This window comes from Rhineura floridana, chromosome 2, assembly GCF_030035675.1.
Source record: "Rhineura floridana isolate rRhiFlo1 chromosome 2, rRhiFlo1.hap2, whole genome shotgun sequence".
NCBI lineage: Eukaryota > Metazoa > Chordata > Lepidosauria > Squamata > Rhineuridae > Rhineura > Rhineura floridana.
In genome coordinates, this window is record NC_084481.1 from 185,284,307 (window position 1) to 185,310,495 (window position 26,189).

The following is a 26,189-nucleotide window of genomic DNA, read 5'->3' on the forward strand; positions in this document are numbered from 1 at the left end:
TTGACCAGAGTTTCTGGCACCCCAATCCAAAGTACATTCAACGCAATCACCAGAATCTATCCAGAAATCCATTATGTGTATCTGGGACTTTGAGTTGTATAAACATGGTCCCCCCATGATCAATAATAAAAAAAATGGAAATGGACTGCCTTCAAGTTGATCTTGACTTATGGCGACCCTATGAATAGGGTTTTCATGGTAAGTGGTATTCAGAGGTGGTTTCCCATTGCCTTCCTCTGAGGCTGAGAGGCAGTGACTGGCCCAAGGTCACCCAGTGAGCTTCATGGCTATGTGGGGATTTGAACCCTGGTCTCCCAGGTCATAGTCCAACACCTTAACCACTACACCACACTTAACAGAAGGGGCAGCTCTCTGAATGCAAAAAAGGATATGCACGTGGAGCTGGCTCCTCCATTGAAATGAACAGGGAAATGTGCATTTTCTGAAGCTTCTTGTGGGCATCACAGACAACACAAACATAGTTTGCATTATGGTGATTCTGTGGAACTAAATAAGTTCCATAAATTTCTGTGGAACTTGCATCCATGAACATATGCTTAGAATTGTGCCCTAAGTGGTACTTAATTAGTTACCAGCTCACTGTGTTTATGTAATAATTTTTAGACGTCACTATGATATAAGCAATCCCTGTAACGTTTTCTGCATATTAGTAATGTGCCTTATATTCTCACACCATTCCTGTGTCTACCTATCTGAGATGCATTAATTCGTAATGCTAGGAACTGAAGCAGTTCCTAATTCATAATGCTAGGAACATGCAATGCATGTGCTCTTATCAATAGGCTGTGGCCCTTCCCTGATAACACACATTGTCATTCTTTCATAACTATATTTTTGTAAAACTGAGTTGTGTGTGTTTTTTCTTCTAGATTTTTATATTTGACATATCACATTCTTCACCTTCTTTTACCGTCTTAATCTTTAAAACAGAAGTTGGTTTGAATACTTTGCTTAGATAGTTACTCTATTTCCATATGAACCAGCTATGAATTACTCTCTTTGTTATGTAAATCCTTGGCATCTGCTCTCTCTTAATTCAAGCCTATAGTAACATTTACACTGACTGTTAGATTGATATAAAGCAGAGTAAGCAGAGTGCTACCTTTAGCTACATGCCTTCTCCAATACAGATGAGGTAGCTAAAAAGTTAAGTGTCAGCTTCTGTGCATCAAAGCTTTTAACGTTCCTTAAAAGCCAAAAGAGTTTTAACTATATCCTAATATCACAAAAATATCTTTTTGAGGGTTGCTGTACATTGCATCACAATCTCTTTAACAGTATGACTTTCTTTTTATTTTTTAAGATAAATGGTGGTGTGTATAATTTTGGGGAGAAAGGATATCAACATCCTATTATGAAAATGAAAAGACAAGTAGGTATGGAATTTTTCAGAAGCCTTGACGTGTTCAGCGTACCATTACTAAATGACTGAAATCTAAATAACATTTGGCATTATAATAGAAGGAAATAAGTGACTAAGCTAGCCTAAGAAGCAGTGATACTGCACCATAATAAGAAGTGTGGTTCTTCAAGCAGACAATTCTCTGATTGTCTTGCTTTAAATCAGCAGGGAGACAATGAAAAGAGGTTTTGCACACACACACCTAAATGTGCTGGACACAAAATGAAAAGACCATGTTAAGGTTTAGTTTCAATTTGGCAAAGACTGATGCATGCAAATAACTTTACTTAAATAAAGAATTATTGGAATCAGACATGTAATTTTTAGTCTGTATTTGGAATGTCACCCTCCATATTGTCAGGTAATTTTTGTATGGAATATACAGGTTTTTAAAATAAATAAATAAATCTAAAACAGAATGATAGGAAAGATTGCCCATTTTGTGCTTGATGTGAGCATTCAGATGTAGAACCTATCCAGGAGATTCCCAGGACAATTTAAGCTTGGAACCTCTGGACCATACTGGCTGAATGGTTAATTTACTTTTCACATATCTGCTTGTGTCTTTTCATTACTTTTAATGGTTCTGCAGGCTTGGGATTATGATTGCTCTACTCTCCTTTTAATAAATTCACTGTAGCTGTTGTAAGTGCTCAGTAAATGAAAAACTAGCCATTTTCAAAGACATAGCAAGGGGGGGGAGGGAAATCTATGTTTTATTTTTGATGAATTAGAGCAACTATTAAGTTTTTTTTTTAAAAAGGAAATGTGGCATTTTTTGGTTTGCTTAATGTTATTAAACTTTTGTAACTATCAGTTTCTAACTGTAGGATTATTGTCAGGAATAACATATCTCCACTGTCTCTTGGCATGAACTGAGCCAGGACAAGGGGCCCTTGGAGCTTACCGAATAGGGGAGAGTTCTTAAAGCTAGAAATCAATACTACAGCAGGATTTAGACAACTTAGCAAAATATATCAGACAGTATTTTGGGTAACGAATAACTACAACAGCGAGTTAGCCCCATGGAATATCTCAAGTACAATCTACAGCATTACTCTAAAGCTTTTGGCAGTAAATCAGAGAACCTAATAAGGGGAGCACAGAAACCCTATCTGGTATAGTTAAGGTTCAAGCGAGATGAAATTCAACACATCAAAATCATATTCATGTCCTTGGTGAGAAATGGTTAGGGCTAGTTTCTCTACAGCTTTGCCCCACCTGCATCCCAACACACGCAGACACACACTTGCAATATTCCTTTTTGACAGCACTGTTCACTCACTGACACTAGGGCTTGGATCCAGAGTTGCTTTTCTACAAATGAAAGGGCTCTTTCTGTTTGCAGAAGGGCCTTTGATTCTGCAGATGTTCTCATTGGCTGTGGGAGGAAGGGAACAATTTTTGCCAATTCCCCCCCCCCATGACACCTTCCACACTGTTCAGGAGGGCCTCCTAACCCTACCAAGCAGGTTTTGGGGAGGCACAAGGCAGGCAGGGGGAAGGGGAAACGCAAAAATCACCTCCTCATCTACTAATACAAGGATGGCTAAACCCCAGTTTGGAAACCTGATCTTGCCTCCCAAGAGACCCCACCAATTTTGCCAATGGAAAAAAGAAAAAATAATAAAGTATACACAGCATTGAGCAAAACGCAATGACTTGTTGGAGAGTCAGATCATCCCTCCCAAGTCACCAAATTGATCTTTTTATGGGTAGACAGTGATAATCTCCTCCTTGACTGATTTGCATGGACCAGTTGAGGAGGGTACATGTGCCTGTGCTCTTGCCTCTGCGTGTGTCTATATCCCCTCTATGTGAGAGTGTGGGGAGCCACACCCACTTTTGGCAATACCCACCACTGGCATGTAGCCCTTAGAGGTGAATGCAGCCCTTGGGCTGGAAAAAGAATTACCGACCCATGCACTATTGGAAGAATCCTATGAGGGAAATTCATGAGGAGGAGGCAGACCATATTGTAGTAACGGCAATGTTTGCGCTGCCTACAGATTTGAAAGAAATGTTCTTTTGATGCCAGGTCTGTGTGTGTTCAGAGGAACGATCCACTTTGATGGGGGGGGACACAGGAGGCTCCATTTGCTGTTCCACCTCAGGCAGCAAACAGCAAGATGGCCTGCCTTATAAGCACCTTTTACAGAAAAGCATAGATCTTGCCAATCGAAATGTTGGTATTTCTTAGTGTGCCACACATGCAAAACTAGCCTTGGGATCAAGGTATTGATCCCTCAAATCAAGGCATTGATGAGAAATAAAATTATAGCAACATTATAGACCTACTAAAGATAATCCCAGAGTGTGGTCCATATAAAAAATTCCAGACTCCACAGATGATAACTTTCTGAGACATCTTGTACTGGACTCCTTAAGGGGAGAGATAGACTTTGATTTAGCCATAAGTGATGCTTAGGATATGGTCCAAGATAGCAATGCACTTGAGACTGTGGAGAATAATAAATATAATGCAATCGAATTGAACATCCTTGTAAAGTAGAATGCCAAAATTGCTTCCTTCACAATAACATTGAACTTCAAAAGTTCAATAATTGTACTTCAAGATAATATACATTTGAAATGGGGAGACCAATTAAAGAAAAAAGTAACTAAAGGATCTAGGTATTCTGCTGCCTAGATGTTTTTCAAATCAAAGAGCTGGATTGCATTCTTGGTCTACAAATTCAGTGTTTTTCTGGGCTGAAACAATTTGTTTTGGAAGATAGAAGTGAATTATGGGAAATAATGCAATGCATCTGTATTCTTTGCAATTCTTACATTTAATAATAAATAAATATTTATCTTAAATATAATAATGTCATTATGCAGCTTCCGTTGGAGGATTTGCAGAGCCGCATCACAATCCTGGATTTGCATGAAGCCAGAGCACAGCTCCTGTTGGAGGATTTGTAGTGCCTCACCATAGTCCTTGATTTGCATGAAGTCAAGGTGGAGCAGTGGATCAAAAGAGAAGGGGTAGTTTAAAACAACAAGAGAGGTCTGGATTGGGAAAGGAGGAACATTGAGGGTTTTTTAAAGTTTTAACAAGGAGAAATAGCAGAGATTGGTACACTGTAGAAGTTAACACAATGGAGCCTTTCCCAACTCCCTTCTCGCTGTATTCAACCCCTTCCTCACTCTACTCAAACCTCTGATGTTGTTTAAAACTGCATTTCCCTCAGTGTCCCTGAATCCCTCCTTTCTTAAACCTCTGCCGTTATTTAAAACCACAATTTTTCTCTCAGTGGCCCCCAGCCCCTTCATTTAAACCTCTTCCATTGTTTTAAACAGCCACCTTTTTCTTTTCAGTATCTCTCCTTTCTTGCTGTATTCATATTTCTCCTTCCATTCCTCAGCCGCCTCATGTGAGAGAGGTAAAGGATGTGGAGCCCTCAAATGTTCCATAGTACCTTCACCCAATGTTATTCCACTCCTGGTACCATGTATTGTCTTCAGTATGAAGTTCAAAATTAAATGTCTAATTTAGAACAGTTATTTTATTAACAAACACCCACATATGTACAACATCCATCAACTGAATTTAACCTTCTCTGACTAAACAGACTTACTCTAAAGATTCTATCCACCTTAAAGATACCATAACATATATCATCACATTGTGTGTGTATGTGCGCATGCATGCATACAAAGAGGACTGCAGAAAAGGATGGAGGAAGAGGTAGGGCCGGCTCTAAAGGGCAGCCAGGTGGGGCCCTGGCTGAGGGCTCCTGGGGCTACAGGGGCCCCTGCGCTCCCCTTCTGCAATCCGCTGTAGGATTGCTGCCACAGATCACAGGGCAGGAGCTTCCAAGCCACCCACCATTCCCCCATTCCAACTACCTTTCTCTGTGCTGTTTTTTGTGGCTGCTCGCACTGTGTGCACAGGGTTACCATTAACCAAGATGGCAGCCGAGGTTTCCCTAAGGGGCTGAAGCCTCTGCCACCATCTTGGTTGATGGCAGCAGTGTGCAAGTGTAGGACGCATGTGTGCCATCAACCAAGATGGCGGCAGAGGCTTCAGCTCCTTAGGGAAACTTCAGCTGCCATCTTGATTGATGGCAACCCTGCACGCACACTGCACACAGCTGCAAAAGCAGAAAGGTAGGTTGAGCATGGGAATGGCAGGCAGCTTGGAAGCTCCCACCCTGCGATCCGCTGTACCAATCCTGCCGCAAATCGCAGAAGCAGAGTGCTGGGGCCTGGGGCAGGCTGGGGCCCGCCCTGGGAAGAGGCATACGTGGGGGTGGTCTGTGTGCAAGGGGAAACTGAGAAAAGGAGGCGGAAGAAGTAGGCAAAGGGGGTAAAGGTAAAAATGCGGCAGATGGGCAGGGGGCTGCAGAATAGGAGGAAGGAGAAGGAGGCATGGAAATGGGGATGGTCTGTGTTCAAGGGGGAGTTGAGAAAAGGAAAGGAGGGAGGCAAAGGGGGCAAGGTGAACATGGGGTTGCAAAGAAGGAGGAAGTAGGAGCAGGGGAATGTGAACAAAAAATGAGTATGACACAGACTGCAGCATAGGAGGGGTGGTGGCTTCATATTTGGGCAGACAATAAAAAGGGTGCTTAGTGGTTGCAATGTGTGGGAGGAGGAAGATGCAGAAGATTGTGCAATGGGGAGTTGCAGAAAATGAGGTGGAGGAAGAGGCATAGAAATGGGGTGGAGGTGAAAACAGGGATGCAAAGCGGGGCTGCAAAATAGAGGAGAAGTGGCTTCAGAAATGGGGTTGGGAATGGGGAAGGGAGCTTAGTAGTTACATGGGAGGTTAATATGGGGAAGTGTCGGGATTGGTGAGTGGAGCAAGCAGCAGCGCATCCCCTAGTTTTTTAAATAAATAAATATACTTTAATATTTCCCTGTTGGAAGAGAATAGTGAGCTAGAAAGACCAATGCAAAATTCATTTTGCACACCTAGCCAGAGCAACTCATATTTTGGCAGGGGTGTTCCCTGCAAAAGAAAACTTGATGCTGAAACCACACTGAGGGTTGGTTTTTTTAATAGCCACAACTGCTATTGTAAAATGCAAGTGTAGAGCTGGTGAGATCCTAGCCATCCACCATTTTAATTTCCCAGAAGCATCGTACATATAAATCAGGATATGAATTTTTTTTTGCAAATTTGTGTCATAGGCTTGTGCCTCAAGTCCTTTAAGTATCCAGCAACGCCCATGATACTTGGCATCATATATTAGAGATAAGAAAACCTAGAATGAAATTGAGCAGAACACAGGTGTTGCTGGCTTGTCTGCCAGACTGATGTGATATTGAAAGGATGCAACACAGAGGTATAACAACTGAGTATTTAATCATCTCATTAGGAAGAATATTCATTCAAGTTCTTAGTGGTTAGTGTTAGTGACCAGTGGTAGACTCAACCATAGACCCCCTTAAGTATGTTATAAAGATGGAGTTGTTGGGAGTACAACTTTCTTAGCTGACAGGGTTGCAGAGCCCATGAGGCCTCCTTTGACCTTACAGCCTTCTTGGTGAGATGTGATTCATGCAATTAGCAACTGCGTGAAAGAAAAAGTAAATAGCAGGTATGGGGATCCTGATCCAGATGAGGACCCTGGTGGGGGATAGGAGACTTAAACTCTTTGCCCCCATCTGCAGTCCTGATCTAGATTGGGGGGGCATGACTGCCATTTGCATTGGAAGAAAAACTCCCATTTATTCCATAGGAGCCCCAATGCTTTAAAAGAAGTGGACCACTCCATGAGAAAGTTTATCTGGAAATCTCAGTATGTTTCCAAATATCAACTGGTCACAAACATACCTTCTGGGGACCAGGTGCTTGAGTAGGTACTTTCCATGCAATTCTAAACAAATTGTTCCAGTTTTCTGCATCCATTTCACACTGGTTTCCATCCTGGTTTTAGCAATGAAACAGCTCTGGTTGCCCTGATGGATGAACTATGCTGGGAAAGAGCAGCAGGTATATAACCCGGTTATTTTTTTCTGGACCTCTTAATGGCAAAGTCATCAACCATTATATACTTAGGGACTGGTGAGTGTCTAGGGTGGGAAACTGGCATGTGCTTCAGTGATTTTATTTATATTTTATTTATTATTACATTATTTTCCACTTTTTTTCTAAGGGGCTCACAAACATGGCTCTCCCAATTTTATACTACCATCAACCGTGTCAGATAGGTTAGGCCAAGAGACCATGACTGGCCCAAGATCACTCATGTGCTTCATGGCTGAGTGTGGATTTGAACCCTATCTCCCAGGTCCCAGTCCAATACTCTAACCACTACACCACACTGGCTCTCCTTGAACATTTCCCATAGTTGTATTTCCATACTAGAAAAGGCTTGACCTGTTGAATTTCTGCCTGTCATCTAGCTATTAACAATACAAGAACCCAGTTTTCCCCCAATGCCAACCCTAAACCAAAGCTTCAGCTGGCATCCTGTACCCATTTACCTGGAAGTAAGCCCCGTTAAACACAAAGAGAATTACTTCTGAGTAGACATAAATACAATTGTGCTATAAGTTAACTATATAGTGAATTATTACTGAGTCTCTGGTTTTTAACTTCTGCAAAGCAAGAGACATGCCAAAGCTTCTTTGCAAAGTTTTCACATTTGCCTTTTGGGGCAGGAGGACTTTTTAACATTCACCCACACTTATTGTGTAGCAGTAAGAAAATAACTTCTAGGCACTACTTGACCTCAGGCAAACCCAGCACAGGAATGATGCATTCTGATTGCAAGGGTAAAAGGAAAGGCAAACTATGGAGATTCCAAGAACTAAAAAAAAAAAAAAAAGACAGAAGCAGGAAAAGTGAACTAAAAGAGAGGGGAAAATAGCAGCTCTTTTGGACCTCAAGGGTTCCTGTTCCTTGGTGTCCAAACAACACACTTACCAATCACAGCTCTGACTTCACTCATTGGCTAATAACAACTGACAAGCAGGAGCAACCAGGCTGGATCATTTCACAGAAATCGCTTTGAAGGGTACCTGCATGTTTTGCTCCATAATTTTCCCTCTAAGAGGGCTAAAGACTTAGTTTTTTTAAAACAAATTAAAGCTCAGATTCTTGGCTGCCTGCAGGAGGCACCACCAAAGGCCTTGTAGGTGCCATGGCAGGTTGGCAACCTCTGCCTCAAGGACTGTTTTCTACCAAATGCCCAAGTATTCAGCGTAGGTCAGTGGAAGAGCATACTTCACAAGCAAAAGATTCTGGGGTAAGTCTTTGTATGAAACCCTGGAGAATTGCTGCTGGTCAGTGTAGGCATTACTAAACTAGATGGACCAATAGTCTAACTCATTATAAAGCAGCTTTCCGTGTTCCTCATTAGAGCCCCTTCTGTGGGGGGCCCTCCTTCTTGAAGTATGGTGCAACCTCTAATAAGGCCTTCTCTGTTGTGTTATTTGGTTGGTTGGGTTATAAATGGCTGTTCATTTGTGTTTGAAAATTATTGGTTCTTTGGACTGAATGCTGTTACTTAGTTGTTATTGGTTTATTTATTTTTAAGTTGTTCATAAACAGCCTTTTTGGATTAAAAGAGGAGACAGCAAAAATATCTTATATAAATAAAGAAATTGGGGCTGGTTGGAAAGGAAACATTGACTCATAGAATCATAGAATGGTAGAGTTGGAAGGGGCCTATAAGGCCATCAAGTTCAACCCCCTGCTCAATGCAGGAATCCAAATCAAAGCATTCCCGACAGATGGCTGTCCAGCTGCCTCTTGAATGCCTCCAGTGTCGGAGAGCCCACTACCTCTCTAGGTAATTGGTTCCATTGTCTTATGGCTCTAATAGTTAGGACATTTTTCCTGATGTTCAGTCGAACTCTGGCTTCCTGCAGCTTGAGCTTGTTAGAATATATATTGAAGTCATCCTTCAGTTCCACTTCATTGGCTCCTTTCCCAGCCAATACGCTTTCCCAAAAATAAAGTCATGGATGGGATGCCACCGTGGCATATCCCCAGTTTCTACGAAAATACTTTTCCGCACAGCACATAATACAACACAGGTACCATCTAAAAGCTGTGGAGGAGGGACCCTGCATTGTAACCATTTTATGGCTATCGTAGCAATAGTTGTTTGTATTTTACTGGTAAGTGCAGCTTCCTAGCAATCCAGCTGTGCCTTCCTGCCATCCAGTAGGACCTATTTCAAGTTTAGGCCAACATAAGTTTCTGCAGATTTAATGGGACAGAAAGGATAGCAGCATGTTGAAGAACTCAGATCTTTCTTTTCCCCTGAACACACAGCACAGAACACTGATGCAATGCTTCAGGGTAAGAAGTTACTCCTAGCAAGCATGGCAATGACTGCTGATGTAGCAATCCTATGAATCTGGACAGGTTTTGGCCTAGTTTTGGATCCTTTCAGCCAGCTTTCTCCAACTGGATGCCCTCCAACTGTTTTCTACTCACTCCCATAATCTCTAACCATAGGCTGTGCTGGCTAGGGCTAATGTTGTGCCAAACATCTAGAGGGCACCAGGCTGGGAAAGGCTGCTGCAACCCTATCCTAATTTTTCCTCAAGTGGAACACTGGCTCATAGAATCATGCTCTATAAGGTTCATATGTCATCATAATATGAACCACTTTCAAGAAGTTATTAGTTTGCCACAATGTAGTATTAGATCCTCCTCCGTGCCTGAGGACTGGAAAGTGGCAAATGTAACGCCAATCTTCAAAAAGGGATCCAGAGGGGATCCCGGAAATTACAGGCCAGTTAGCTTAACTTCTGTCCCTGTAAAACTGGTAGAAAGTATTATTAAAGCTAGATTAACTAAGCACATAGAAGAACAAGCCTTGCTGAAGCAGAGCCAGCATGGCTTCTGCAAGGGAAAGTCCTGTCTCAGTAACCTATTAGAATTCTTTGAGAGTGTCAACAAGCATATAGATAGAGGTGATCCAGTGGACATAGTGTACTTAGACTTTCAAAAAGCGTTTGACAAGGTACCTCACCAAAGACTTCTGAGGAAGCTTAGCAGTCATGGAATAAGAGGAGAGGTCCTCTTGTGGATAAGGAATTGGTTAAGAAGCAGAAAGCAGAGAGTAGGAATCAACGGACAGTTCTCCCAATGGAGGGCTGTAGAAAGTGTAGTCCCTCAAGGATCGGTATTGGGACCTGTACTTTTCAACTTGTTCATTAATGACCTAGAATTAGGAGTGAGCAGTGAAGTGGCCAAGTTTGCTGACGACACTAAATTGTTCAGGGTTGTTAAAACAAAAAGGGATTGTGAAGAGCTCCAAAAAGATCTCTCCAAACTGAGTGAATGGGCGGAAAAATGGCAAATGCAATTCAATATAAACAAGTGTAAAATTATGCATATTGGAGCAAAAAATCTTAATTTCACATATACGCTCATGGGGTCTGAACTGGCGGTGACCGACCAGGAGAGAGACCTCGGGGTTGTAGTGGACAGCACGATGAAAATGTCGACCCAGTGTGCGGCAGCTATGAAAAAGGCAAATTCCATGCTAGCGATAATTAGGAAAGGTATTGAAAATAAAACAGCTGATATCATAATGCCGTTGTATAAATCTATGGTGCGGCCGCATTTGGAATACTGTGTACAGTTCTGGTCGCCTCATCTCAAAAAGGATATTATAGAGCTGGAAAAGGTTCAGAAGAGGGCAACCAGAATGATCAAGGGGATGGAGCGACTCCCTTACGAGGAAAGGTTGCAGCATTTGGGGCTTTTTAGTTTAGAGAAAAGGCGGGTCAGAGGAGACATGATAGAAGTGTATAAAATTATGCATGGCATTGAGAAAGTGGATAGAGAAAAGTTCTTCTCCCTCTCTCATAATACTAGAACTCGTGGACATTCAAAGAAGCTGAATGTTGGAAGATTCAGGACAGACAAAAGGAAGTACTTCTTTACTCAGCGCATAGTTAAACTATGGAATGTGCTCCCACAAGATGCAGTAATGGCCACCAGCTTGGACGGCTTTAAAAGAAGATTAGACCAATTCATGGAGGACAGGGCTATCAATGGCTACTAGCCGTGATGGCTGTGCTCTGCCACCCTAGTCAGAGGCAGCATGCTTCTGAAAACCAGTTGCCGGAAGCCTCAGGAGGGGAGAGTGTTCTTGCACTCGGGTCCTGCTTGCGGGCTTCCCCCAGGCACCTGGTTGGCCACTGTGAGAACAGGATGCTGGACTAGATGGGCCACTGGCCTGATCCAGTAGGCTCTTCTTATGTTCTTATGTTCTTAACACAGGCGAAGTTTGAGTGAAACATGGGCCAGGTTTATTTTGGATTTTTAAGCCAATTATCTGCAGTGTGGTTATGCAGGAAACTGATTCCTAACAAGTCAGGCAAGGACAACCCTGCCAAATGAAAGATGGGGATTTAAACCCCTTCCCTTTCCTCAGCCCCTCCCCTAAGGGGTGGTTTGGGAGGCCTTCCTGATCCACCCTCTCCAGGTACCCCACAACTCCAAGTGGGTGTCATAGATTAGCCCCAAAGATGAGCCTTACCCTACCAACAGGCCCCACACACTTGGAAGGCAGGTCTCAGGTCTCACCATTCACATGAAAGATGCCAAAGGGCGCTCACCAAAACCCTAGCCTGACCAGTTCTCACAGAAATAGCACATGGCATAGCCTGCCCCCCAGCTCCAGTGCTGCATGCATCCTCATACAGCATGGCTGCTGCTATGCCTCCCTTCAAGGAGTAGCCGCAAAGGCCCACTGCTGCTGGAGTGCACCTCTCCTGGTGGTAAACAGGAAATGAGATGCTGCTGTTCCCACTGCAGTTAGCATTCCATGCTAGGAAACGGGGGAGAGTGTTCTTGCACTCGGGTCCTGCTTGCGGGCTTCTCCCAGGCACCTGGTTGGCCACTGTGAGAACAGGATGCTGGACTAGATGGGCCACTGACCTGATCCAGCAGGCTCTTCTTATGTTCTTATGTTCTTATGTTCTTAAATATTTCTTACTGACAGCAGTCAGACCTCTGGATCACAAATGTTTTGTCTTTACAATGCTGTAAATTGTTTTCTTGATAGTTCTGTTCTTCAAACTGTTGAGGATGTGCAGTGTCCAAATACATTTTGCTATCCTTTTCAAAAGATTCTGCTTTATTGCATTTATGTCTGATTAAGAACTTTCAACTTCATCTTGAAATTTTACTTTAGGCAAAATTTAATAGCAACTATAGTTTTTATGAAAAACGCATGGAATTGTCAAAACCTATTGTCTACTGAACTGTAAACATAGGGCATATTTCTCTTATATTATTCACTTGTAGAGATATTTCTTTGAAGATACTCTAATAGGTTTTATGATACCTGTTATTATCTGTAAACAATATAACAATAAGTGAAAGCTTTATTTGGTCATTTACTTCAGGAACTGTGTTATTGTGAAATTCCTGAGTTTCTGACAAATGAATAATTACAGTAGTGTGGAATAGCTGATGCATACTATCAGCTAGATGAAGTGAGAACTCAGTTTGGAAAGGAAACCATTATACTAATTGTAACATGAGGCCCATTCACAAGTCAGCAAGACTGTATCTACAATACTTTTTCTCTACTGCACCTGTCAAACAATATGGTATAATGGATATAATATTAGTGTTCGCCAGGTGTTGAGAGAGCTGTTAATCCTGTCATTTCTATTTTGATCCAAAGCCTTAGAAATAAAAGAAAAGTGTAAGATCTCCAACTGGGAAAGTCAAAATGTTGTCTGTCTCTGTCAGTATACTCATGTACATACATGAACACGTTCCTCTCTTTAATATATGCTCCTTATGTTTCTGTAGTTATCCTATATGTCTCTTTCACTGTTCCAACTTCATGTTAAACAGATTTTGCAAGAGAGCAAAAGAAAATGCAAAGGTTGTTATCTACCCACAGCTGAAGTCCAACTGATTTCAGTGTGAAAGTTAACCACGTTTATTTTTTTCTGATGAAACCTACAAGTGTTAAAAGACATGAGAGGTTTTACCCTGTGCTGTTCCTTTTTTGTTGATGTTTCAACTTGTTGATGTTTGCTGCTCTGGAAAGGAAAGGGGGGGTGGAAATTTAATAAATAACAACTACTAGCAACCCATTCAGCATGGCTAATGGTCAGGGTCAGGGATTATGTGAGTTGGAATCCAGCAACATCTTGAGAGCCTCAGGTTCCCCATCCCTGATTTCAGAGATGGTAAGAAAAAGACAAAGTTTCTGTCAGTATTGGAGGCTGTTTGTTTATTCAGTTAATCAAAATCAGATACAAGTGGGAAATTGATTGCTATAATTCCTTTAAAATGTAACATACTGGAGTTAACTATTACAGTGGTTCCCAAGCTTTTTCCCCCCCTGGACCACTTGAAAATTGCTGAAGGTCTTGGTCGACCCCTTAATGATTTTTCTGCCTGCTGTAGCAATTGCAATGTCCTGTGCTACATGCTGTATGGTTTTTAATTGTATTTAACTGCATATTTTATTCCTTATATATTCTGTTTTATTGTATTCCACAGAATTAAAATTGTAATAAAAAATAAATAAAAGGAGCAGTTCAACTACAATTAAAAATCAATATGAACATTTAATGCCATCTCCCATCTTCAATCACAAATCCACAGACACGTCACGGACCACCTGAATGAAGCTTGTGGACCACTGGTGGTCAGAGACCACAGTTTGGGATCCCATGAACTATTATTAGATTATAGCTACATGCACAGTATTATATATCCACTTTCATTGCCCCTTAAAAGCACCTTTGATTTATTATGGTTAATTCTATATTATTTAAGAATGTCTATGTGGAGAGAGGTTGCCCCGACTCCTTGCACTTCTCTAGTTTACACACAGCTGTGCCAGAGAGAACGAGACTTGGTTGCTATAATAGCCTGAAGATGCCAAATTAGCCCTCAAACTGCATATAAGGTGATGGGTGGCATGGGGGAAGGAGAGGTCAGTAGAGATAGTAGCCAACACAGCAGTACAAAATGAAAAAGTGTTGGGAATAATGGCATCACAACCTCAAGGACAACAGCGAAAGCTGAGATGAGTTAGATTTGAGGTGGGGATTGCTAAAATAGAGAACTGTAAGTCAAACAACTGCATAGTCCTAGATACTGTATGGAGGAAAAGACTGTATGGAGACACTGTATGGAGGAAAGGGGACATATAAAACTTCATATAGTAATTAAACTGTACAGTTAAGCCTCACAAGAACCAGTATGATAAAAGATTCAGACCTTCTTTCACAAAGTGACTTCTGCAAATGTGGGACTCTGAAGGGATCCCCTCACACTGCTGCAGCCTTCAGGGTCTACAGACCAGGACAGTTAGGTTTTAATGGAAAATGAATTATTATCAATTGTGTATGTTATATTGAGTCCTAGATGTATTATACAGCCACAAGAGTGGCTGTATACTATAGTCAGTAGGGATTTTTCGCGTTCTACCATGTTAAATGAAAATACCCCCCACCCCTTTCTAGTGCTTTGTATAGTCCCAATTCAAAACAAAAACTTACAAGTGTTATACTGTTGGATTCATAATTGCTTGCTCTACAACTCTGAAAGTTTTCTTGGTGATTCACAACCCCCCCCCATGGAAAATCCACAGGTTAAAGTGAAAAACAGGAGAGAGAGAAACAAGAAGCCGTTTGGACTTTTTTTTTGAGAAATTCCCATAATCTGTTGAAATTCATTAAAAATCAGAGTTGACTGTAAGGTATCTCGAATCAAATCCCTGAGCTTGCCCCAAACACAGACCTTCATCTTCAGTAAGTTTAAAGTAAAAAAATGGCATGGTTTGTTTTTAATTAATAGATTAAAAATGCATTACCGTGGGTTATAACATCACGCAGGCGCAGTAGAAACCAATTCTTTCGTTTCACTCCCCCTCCCCCCTCCCCTTCCAGTTACTTGGAGGAAGCAGGGGAAGTCTGCTCCTGTGATTGGTGGGCAACAGATATGTGACTCACACTGGCCTTCTGCTGAGCTTGCTCTTCCCTCGTGCTCTGTGTGAGGAAGCACGAGAGAGAGAGGAAAAAATGGCCTGTGGAGGGAGAAAGCTAGAGGGCAAGGATGACGGAGAAGGCAGCAGCAAAATGGAGGTGAGTGACGGTGATGTATGTGTGTGTGTTCCCACCCCTGCTGTCTCCTGCAGTCTGCTCTTTCCGCTGGCTCAATCGCCCTGCCACCCCCCACCCCCTATTCTTAAATGGGTTTATAAATTGCAAAAGCTCAAATACGTTTTGTTTGCAGTGTGTGTGGCTGTTTGACCTGTGCTCATAACATTGTTGTGGTTATTTTGAAATTGTATGAGACTCTTTGTTTGTAACACTTTAATCCTGAATTTAGCTCTTGGTTCTTAAATCTCTCTCTCTCTCTCTCTCTCTTACTCACTCTCTCTCTCTCTCTCTCTCTCTCTCTCTCTCTCTCTCACACACACACACACACACACACACACAAATCATTAGTATATGCGTAGTGCAGCAGTGGGGAGGGGTGGATATATGCATAGGTTACTGCAGCCCTGCAAAGTAGCCTAGTGTGGCTGTACAGATATTGGGGAGGGGGCTGAGAGGGAGTTGTGTATGACAACCCTGAAGTGTAGTCCAGTGTTGTTCAGTCTCTTGGTTTTGTGTTTTTTCTTTTTCTTTTTTGAAAAGAACTTTTAAATTGACTGTAGCAGCAGCATTTATTTCTTTAATTTATTAAATTTATATCCCACCATTCCTCCCAGAAGGAGGCCAGGGTGGCAATGGGTGGAGGGATCATTGCTTTCCCACTCATGGGACAAAAATAGAGGCTTCTTGTGTTTGGGTTGATGCTGGTGGTATAAATCCTTAAATGGGTTTATAAATGACAAACGCTCAAATACTTTTTGTTTAAAGTGTGTGTGGCTGTTTGACCTGTGCTCATAACATTGCTGTAGTTATTTTGAGATTTGATGTGACTCTTTGTTTTTAACACTTTAATCTTGAATTTAGCTCTTGGTTGTTTAATCTTAAATCTCTTTCACTCACTCACTCACTCACTCACTCACTATCTGAAATTAGTCCTGTGTTGAAGCCCCCATCTGAAATTAGTGCTGTGTTGGCCACTACCTCCCACTTTTGTGAAAGCCTTTGCTGTATAGGGAAGAAGCATTTTCCTCTTCATCTTTTGCAGAGAACAGAAGGTCTTCATCAAACATTTGCAGTTAGTGTAATACCATATTACACTAATGAGGTGGCCAAGGGGGTTTTCTGTTTGTGACCAGTAGTGCAGTAGCAAATTAAAAAGTGCAGGGTCTCTTCATGATAGTCACAGCCATGCCCCTCCTTCTTTTTTTGCTGCTGGGTTGAGAATAAGATCCTTTTTAATGCCTTCTCCTATAACAATAGACGTCCCTAGCTCAGTACTGACTGACAAGGTTTCAGATAAGGATCTCTCCCAGCCCTAATAGGAGATGCTGGGTATTGAATGTGGGGACTTTTGCATGCAAAGCATGTTCTCTGCCACTAAGCCATGACCCTCTTGTAAAAGTAAAGGCATTCTTGATGGTAATATAACATTTAAAATACACTGCTGAACTATTTCTGTTACTGCTGGTGCTAACTTGCACAGGATCCCATCTCTTACCTCCCGGATTAAAAAACAGGGAAATTCACTAATAGGCAAAAAACCTTGCGGTTTAAGAATGTACCTATAGCCCACAGCTATTTCTATCAAACTTTAAAAAGCAGGGAAATTGGGCAGCTATAGTGAATGTACCAGAGGAGCAGGAGACCTGAACTCCTCTCTGAGATATTGTACTACCCTACAAATTGGTCAAAATGCAAACACCATTTGGGTTGGTCTTTCACAGTCCAATCCACTTCCTATGTAGCTTGGAAGAATTTGGTAACGTGCCTCTGAGCATACGGTGAGTGGTGGCAACACCTGCAATCAGCCCAAATAATAGAAAGAAGACATGTGCTGTGCTGATCTTGTTTTAGCAGGGAGGAAGCAACATTATTAAGACAGTTGATATAGTTCAGATGGTCACTTTGAATATGTCTGATTTCCTTTGCAATTTTAGTGAAGTTTCCTATAGGAAATCATTTTCTTTTGTTTCTATATCTGTGAATATGTGAAGTACAGCAACACTTTGCAAAATTTACACTAAAAAAACTCCAAACATAATAATGGCACTGACTTCTGCAGAATAGTCTCCAGTGGACCTCAGGAGTGTGTCAATTTGCACAAGATAAAACAGTGGGAGGTGAAATATATTCTAGCAAAATGGTAGGTGTGCTGTATGTTTTTAATTGACCGTGCCCACCTTGCCTTAAATAAAGTGGTTTAAACATAGCAGGATGAAAACATGCATCCTCTTTTTCCCAACAGCTAGAGTCATTGCTGAAGGAGCAACATACTGTAATCAGTCTGATTTTACATCAAACTGCAGTTTCAGATTCCACTATTAATGCACCCAAAATAGAAATAGAACATAACCTCCAATTTAAAACACAAAAGGCTGTCTTCACCATCATATGACACTGACCAATTAAAAGGCTTTGAAATTAATAAAAATAAATTTGACACAGATTTCTAGGATGAATAATGAGGAAAATAAAATTTTCTAGTTTAGATTCTCTGTAGAAACAGTAACACAGAAAAGAAGCAAAGTAAGAAGAACACCAACAAACATACAAAAATATAATTATCTTTGGAGATGGCAGGTGTTGCCACCACTCACCATATGCTCAGAGGCACATGTTACCAAATTCTTCCAAGCTACACAGGAAGTGGATTGGACTGTGAAAGACCAACCCAAATGGTGTTTGCATTTTGACCAATTTGTAGGGCAGTACAATATCTCAGAGAGGAGTTCAGGTCTCCTGCTCCCCTGGTGCATTCACTATAGCTGCCCAATTTCCCTGCTTTTTAAAGTTTGATAGAAATAGCTGTGGGCTATAGGTACATTCTTAAACCACAAGGTTTTTTGTCTATTAGTGGATAAAGTTTAATATTCTGGATGTATAAAGAATAATACTTACATGTTTAAAATATTACCACATTTATGCAAATATATTTTTAAAATGAAAAGGTGCAACAAATATATTTACAGGAACAACAGTATTTAGTATTATCCAAATCTTACATCATAATCTTCTTAATGCAAAATAAGATTATTTGTGTACAACTTGTGCAGATTGTAGGTAGTAGCCACCTCCTTTCTTAGATAAACTGGATCCATAGACCATTCCTAAAAACACATGTGTTATAGATGAAACAGTTGCTATAAAGAAAACAAATTCAGGAATTCCTTGCTAGGCAGCATGCAGGATAATGGGTTGCAAGTAAATTTCCCTTGTTCATCCCAAGAAACAATGCATTAAATAAAACAATTATGTTTGATGGAAAAAAGTGAATTTCTTCAAAGCTACCTTAAATAACCTAGAAGCGGCTGCTGTTGGTGGAGGATCATGCCTGAGAGAAACAGTTATTCACCACCAATAAAAGCACTTAAAATCTGGAGCATTTTGCCTTTGTTACATGCCACGAATTCATATCTTGATTTTCCTCAGTCCTCACAGTATTTGTCATGAGAAACAATGGAAATGACACTGGAGATCTTTCTAAGAAATCAGAAGCATTAAAACAGAGAATGCTATCTGAATGCTATTAAGCAAGTGTGGCTGATAGTGAAAAAGCACCATCAGCTGTACTTGCATAATAGAATGTTGTGAGTCTATGGAAAGTACTGCAATATCTTTGAACATTCCTCTAGTAGTGAGCAACTTTGTGATGATTTGGCATTGTTTACCTGGTTACCTGGATATACAATTAGGTATAGGAGGTGGATGCTTCAGAGGCCATCTCTAACTACTTTTGCTGCGCCGAAATGCTAAACTGGAAGTGGGGAAAGAGGGACCACAAAAGTCTGTGTTTGGACTTCTAACTTCTTTTTAATTTGTGCACCTGCCTGAAAACTTGACTGTGGGCAGCATAGATTCAACCAAAGCAAACATGGAAATTCATTTGCATCTCACCTTGCTACCAAATTATGTTCTCGGCAGCAAATAGCAATAAAAGTAAAAATGTAAAATAATAATGTCAATAAAAACAACAACATTAAAACAGGGCAAGTAAAATACAAAATAAATACAAAAAATGCAAAATCAAAACAAAACAAAACAAAACAAAAACAATGGCCAGTAAAGCAAATAAAAACATCCTTCCTTTTGGATGCACCCTAAATAAGAAACTATTGTGTACTAAATGCTTCTTTTTATGTCTATCTTTTTCTTTCTTATGTCTACCCCTTCCATAATCAGGGTGGCCATGTGTCTTACTTTACAGAGAACAGTTCTCTAGCTGGAACTGTTCTCTGTTTGAAGGGCTGTCCAGTTCAAGTCCAGTTAAAAGATTTTTTAAAACTCTAAGAATGGAAAGCAGGTCCTTTGAAGTCGCCCATCAATAATTTGTACCCAAAGATTGAGCAGACACGTAGATCACCTGGTCACAGTCTTCTCCACTGTGGTGATTTCTTCTTTAATTATAGTAATTATTTCTTAATTTACATTTGTGAATATAAGCTATCAGATACAAATTTTATGCAAATATATATAATATTTTGTGCTGTTTTGGGACAATGCATTTCCTTTTGGGGAGGAGATGTGTAAGTGGCCCCCTATCTACAATACTTACTATTTGCTTCTTTCCTATTGCAAATGAAGAAACTTCTTTTAAAAAATTGCATTTTAATACAAAATTAACTTTGGCCACTTCCCCATATCTGTATCCATACCATTTCATAAGGGCAGGAGTCACAGTCCTTTCTTTCTGTAATATTTATTTATTTATTTATCTATTTATCTGTTCATTTATTATTTGATTTGTATCCCGCCCTTCCTCCCAGCAGGAGCCCAGGAAGCACTTAAAAACACTTTAAAATATCATAAAAACAGACTTTAAAATATATTAGAACAAAACATTTTAAAAACATTTTTAAAAGCTTTAAAAACATCTTTTTTAAAAAAGAAAGAAAGAAAAAGGTTTAAAAACATATTAAAAAGCAATTCCAACATAGACGCAAACACAACTTCCTATGTTGTGAGGAATGGACCTCCTGATAAGATGGTATCTGCAGGAGGCCTTCACCTGCAGAGTGCAGTGATTGACTGGGTATATAAGGGATTTGTACACCAAAACTAGAAATTTGAACTTAGCCCGGTAGCTAATAGGTTTTGTTTGTTGTTATATGCCTTTAAGTCAAGTACGACTTATGGCGACCCTATGAATCAGCGACCTCCAATAACATCTGTTATAAACCACCCTGTTCAGATCTTGGTAGCCAATTAAATTATTTCAGCAGGGGGGGACATGTTGGCGAAACCCTGCTCCAGTGAGCAGTCTCACCACCACATTTTGCACCAGCTGCAGCTTCCAGAGCAACCTCAAGGGTAGCCCCATATAGAGCACATTACAGTAATACAGCCTGGAGGTTACCAGTGCATGGACAACAGTGATCAGGCTATCCTGGTCCAGAAACTGCTGCAGCTATTGTACCAGCCAAAGCTGGTAAAAGGCACTCCTAGTCACTGAGGTCACCTGGGCCTCTAGTGACAAAGATGACTCCAGGAGCACCCCCAGACTACGGACCTACTTTTTCTGAGGGAGTATGAGCCCATCCAAAGCAGGCAACTGACCAATTATCCAAACTCGAGAACCACCAACCCACATTGCTTCCATCTTGCTAGGATTCAGGCTCAGTTTATTTGCCCTCATCCAGCCCACCACCGAGTCCAGATAGCAGTCCAGGCATGCATGGCCTCTCTCGATTCAGATGTTACAGAGAAATAGAGCTGGCTATCATCAGCGTACTGTTAACACCTTGCCCCAAATCTCCTGGTGACAGCTCCCAAGGGCTTCATGTAGATGTTAAACAGCATGTGGGACAAGATGGTACTCTGCAGTACCTGATGGTACTCTGCAGCTGGATTTGCCAGTGCAGCTACTAGTTTAATTTCCCCACAATTTAATGATCGCAACTCACATCTGAGAGAAATTGTGGGGAAATTGAAATTTATTTATTTCGTATATTTGTATGCCACTTTTCATCACTAGGTAACCTCAAAGCAGCTTACATAGCAAGAACAAAATAATATGATTAAAAACAATTCAGAAATAATAAAAACTACAACAGTATCAATAAATAATGCCACAATATCATAAAACAGGCTGAAATATCAACTCAATCTAGTCTGCAAAATCGAGAGAGAGAGAGAGAGAGAGAACACAAATATATAATAGAGTCCCATCATTGCATAACAGTCCATATCCTTCATAAAAGGCTGTAACAGATTCCTTGGTAGCAGTGTCTTCCCCCGGTGTCCAGATAGGCTTGCTTCCATCTCCACGTCCTGTTCCTTTGCAACCAGAACATCACAGGGAAATACAGCTGGTGTGTGGCTACTGTAGGTGCAGGGAGGGTTAAGCTCACATACATTTTACTTCTCTCAAAGCTGACCTGCTGGTGTATTTGCACCATGGTGACCTTTCTGCCACTCTGCTCTTCTCTCCTGATCAGCAGCAGAGACTCAGCTGCTGGGAGGTCAGGTAAGCACTGGGTTCAGCTGCTCTTGAGAAAGAGACTTCACTTCTCCCAGGTTTCTGTTGAGTTGAGTTGTTTTGCCTCCTCCCATTCGACCGCTTCGGTTTTTCCGGGTTTGGAGTGCGGCTGATTAAAAAATAACCTGTAGAGATCTCTCTGTGCTGTTCATAGTTATCCATGCACTCGCAGCGGGCAGAAGAAATGGCAGCCATACTGGTATGAGTCCAGCTATACGGGTTTGGAGTTCCTGTCAGCATCATTTTCAGATTATTGCTGTACTGCCACTTCTCCTGTGCTGCCACCAGTCCAGCTGCATGGCAGCAATGAATAAAAGAGAGCCGACTGGACTTCCCAGCATAGCCATCATTTTTCAGTGCTGCTGCAAGGTCACGTCTTCCATTTTTGGGCTACCATCTGCTGCTTTCTGTTCGGTGAGCCTGGTACCCCCACTGGAAGAGGCCTGATGCTATTTGGGAGGGCCACCAAGGGCACTTTGCCCAGGACTTTCTGAAAACTAGTACTAGCCCTAACGTGTCCACCAGGCTCTTTTGAAAGGACCCTATATTCAGCCATTTTCTTAATAGTTTCCTGCGGGTATTCTTGATATGGAATTTCTGGGCCAAACTAGGCATTATGCTAAACACATGGCTGCTGCCAATTGTGCATCTAGCTTCCCACTTCCTCCCTGCAGCCACCTTTAACAAATCTTACCCATGTCATTGAGGCATCTTGCATTTTCCTGCTCACGCACCATTCCCGTGGAGACAGGTGTGTTCAGTGAAACGTGTTGCTTGTCCGAATAATACAGTTTCCCTTTTAAATGTTATAGATATTTCTGTGTGATAGTAATAGTTAGCTTAAACCATTATGATTCATGCACTAGCTCCACAGTCACATCCATGACTTTTTTCTGTACTCACATTGAACCACCAGTGAATGTTATGTAGTAGAGTGCTGGTAGCTTTCCGGCTAGAAATGAAGGAAATAGGTCTAATGGCATGCACAAATTTCTTGTGCATATACAGTGACTTTTAGGTAGTGACCTTTTGGGCCAAAAAGTCCTCTATAAGTTCAGTACACTTTTACCAGCAAGCTCTTTTATATAAAACAGTAAAGTTCAGATATGGTTAGCTTCAAATAGCAATTTCTTTTGCTGGTTCTGTGTGCATTTCCAAAATTGGATTTTTAAAGATATGCACAGTGTTTTCATAAGAATGTTTACTCATAAGTGAATCCCATTCTGTTCAATGAGAATTACTCCCTAGGATTGCAGTCTTAATTGTCTAAAACCACACAATCAAAAAAAATTATTAGAATGATATTCCATATTTGTGCCATATTGCATTGCAACCTTTTGTGGCTGCTGTCTAATATTGTATGGTTCATTTGAATACTCTTCATTCTGTTGTTCCTGCTGTGTATCTCTTTAGGTTTTTATGACTTTATGTTATTATTTTCTAATTTCTGTAAATGTCAAAAAAATTAACTTCAAAAGCTCTTGGAGATATTTCACAAGAAACCTTGTTAATTTAAAAAATCTTAATTTTTTCTTGATATTCACAAAGGTCAGTTGTTACCGGTCCAAGAAAACTGCCAGATTTTCAGTCACATTTTGCAGGGTGGAAATGTGATTCTCAGCCTCAGTTCTCTGTAAAATGGGAATAATAGTTACCTAGTTCTGTAGTGAGAGCAAACCAGAGTGACAATAGAATATTGTGTAAATTAAAAGTGCAGTATAAATGATAAATAGTTGTACTTTATTGCACCCAATTTTTTACTCAATCGCAGGGTAATGGCTTTTTCCTCTGAGTATCAGTTTCAAGAGCTTGCTTGCAATGGAGAAGGCTCAGCTATGTGTAGCTGAGTTAAATATCATCAGACCTATAGCCCCAGCAGGATAACTACTATTAATCTAGTATAGGTGAATCAGCTGAGACCTACACTGCAGGCAATCAACATGGTTCCTTAATCAACTGGAGGGATTGCGCAGAGCAACAGTAGGTTGACCCCTATCACAAATGTGATGCAATCTAACAGGATTAGGGGGGGAAACCAAAACTAAAACACCAATCCTAGAGAGTATATATGTTTTAATTCCTTAAAGGGGGTGTGTGAGGAAAACCTTTCTTAATCATAGTGCATTGTTCTTTGCTCTTTGGTAGAGCATTGCATTCAAATGTAGCTGTGTTATTATAATCAGTATGAGAGAGCATCCTTCTATTTCTTAATGTGAATTTTGTGCTCATGAAAGTTTCCAGATGGGGTCAACCCTAGGGATCTAACTTGTTTATTTTCACAACATGCTGCAAATGGGCAGAAGCAATGCTGATTTCCCCCTGATGTTCCCCCAGGTTCCCTCAGTGCTGAAATACAAAAGATGCCTTACCTGTTGTAAGGAAATGGTGGTTCTATTTCCCCTCCTATTCAAATTATTGATTCTCTCTATTAAACTCAACAAGTGTGCACATCTGTGACCACTTTGATAATTTCTGTGGTGCAGTGTGAATATGTGTCCATAGAATAGATATGAGATCAACAAATCATTTCACATACACCCACATACCCATTGACTTACAGCATCTGCTAACCCAGACCAACTTCTAATCAGTGACCTAGCCATATAGTGTACCATATCTCATTACTGCCCATGGAGATAGCTGGTCTCCATATGATAGGGAATCCTGTCATTCCAAATAATACAGTGAAATTGAATAGCATTTAATGTGCCATCAAAATAATGAACATTTGAAAAATATATTTCAAGAACGACTGTAAGAGACCTAGCTATGAACGACGGGGAAGAGATCAAACCTGAGGCATAGGAAACAAGTAAATTACTTTGTATACACTGTTAGCCATTTTTCTGCGTATTCTTAATGAATAAGAAATGGATCAATCAATTAATATTTTATAATTTGAATTTTATTTTAAGGGATTGAGTCATCCTTTAGCTTTTTACTAGCTTGTTCTTGAGTGTCAGAAACAAATGACTTAAATGTCCCACAAGACAAATGTTCTTTAATCATCTAAAGCATTCATCTATCCTAAGCTTTAACCCTAGTCCTAAATTAAGTCTCTTGCAAAAACATAACTTCATCAAGAAACTGCCATCAATCGTTTATGATTTTGATAAGCAGATTTAAAAAACATAAACAGACAGACGGTTGTCAATGTAGACAAAGTTTCATCCATGTTTCCGTGGTGTACTGGTAATAGAATTTTAAAGTGAACTGGACAATGATCTCATCTTTTCATTGAAATTATTTCTCCCCCATTTGCTTCAGCTCATCAAGGGTAACATCAAAATGCAGATCAGGCAAAAACATAATCCTCAATTTGGATCCAGCAGTTTTTATTTTAATATGTTTTTCTGGAAATATTAAATTTTTATTATAGTTTAGTTTCCATTAAACTTTAATGATGATGTGTGTAGTGAAGCCTATATCATGTCGTCATCTTAATTTTGTTTGGCTATTGACTTCATCATCTGCTGAGGCATCTCACATCTCCAGAAAGCAGTGTGCTACGCAAAGAAAAGTTGCTAACAGTAAAAGTGGCAAATACAAACAATGCAGTCCTCAAGCTACTTAATAGACATGACTTCAGTTGGATCACCAAAGGGAGTCATTTTATACATTACAAAGGTGGTAGACCAGGAGTGGGGAATCTCAGGCCTATAAACATACTGCTGGCCCTCTAGGCTTCGCTGTCCAACACTAAGGACTACAAGGCCACATCCTTCACCAGACCACAACCCTCAGTGGCCTCCTCTTCACCCTTCTCTAGTGATTTTTGCCAGGATGGAATGTGTCCTATGATATTACATCTTGCTTGTCCAGATGGAGGATGGAGACTTGGGGGGAGGATGTCTGGCCACATCCACTTTTGCCACACCCACCATTAGAGGTGGAAAGATCTGTCTGTTTCAGTTCTCTCAGTTTCTAATTTTTCCAGTGTTAAATCCAGTTCTCTACAGCAATCTGCGAATTTTTTAAAAAAAAATCCTCCTGAAAATTCTCCACCATTTTAGTGTGAATTTCTCCAAATAAACACATGTTTGTAGGCAGTTTTGAAAAAGATACACATTTTTGCAAGCCACTTCTCATCATTTCATGCATTTTTTGTGTTATTTTCACTCATGCATTCATTTTTATGCACACTTTCCCCTAATATGTGCATTTTTGTAAATGTTGTTTAGTTGGTGAACTTGCATCCCAAAATTCTAATAAATGCAAATTTCAAAGGATGGCTGTGTT

At 40.6% G+C, this 26,189-nt stretch overlaps 1 protein-coding gene across 10 annotated transcripts in view; it reads left to right on the forward strand.

Moving 5' to 3' along the window:
• NPAS3 (neuronal PAS domain protein 3) overlaps nt 1-26,189 on the forward strand; it is a 1,108,131-nt gene that overhangs the window by 967,252 nt on the left and 114,690 nt on the right. The window lies entirely within an intron of this gene.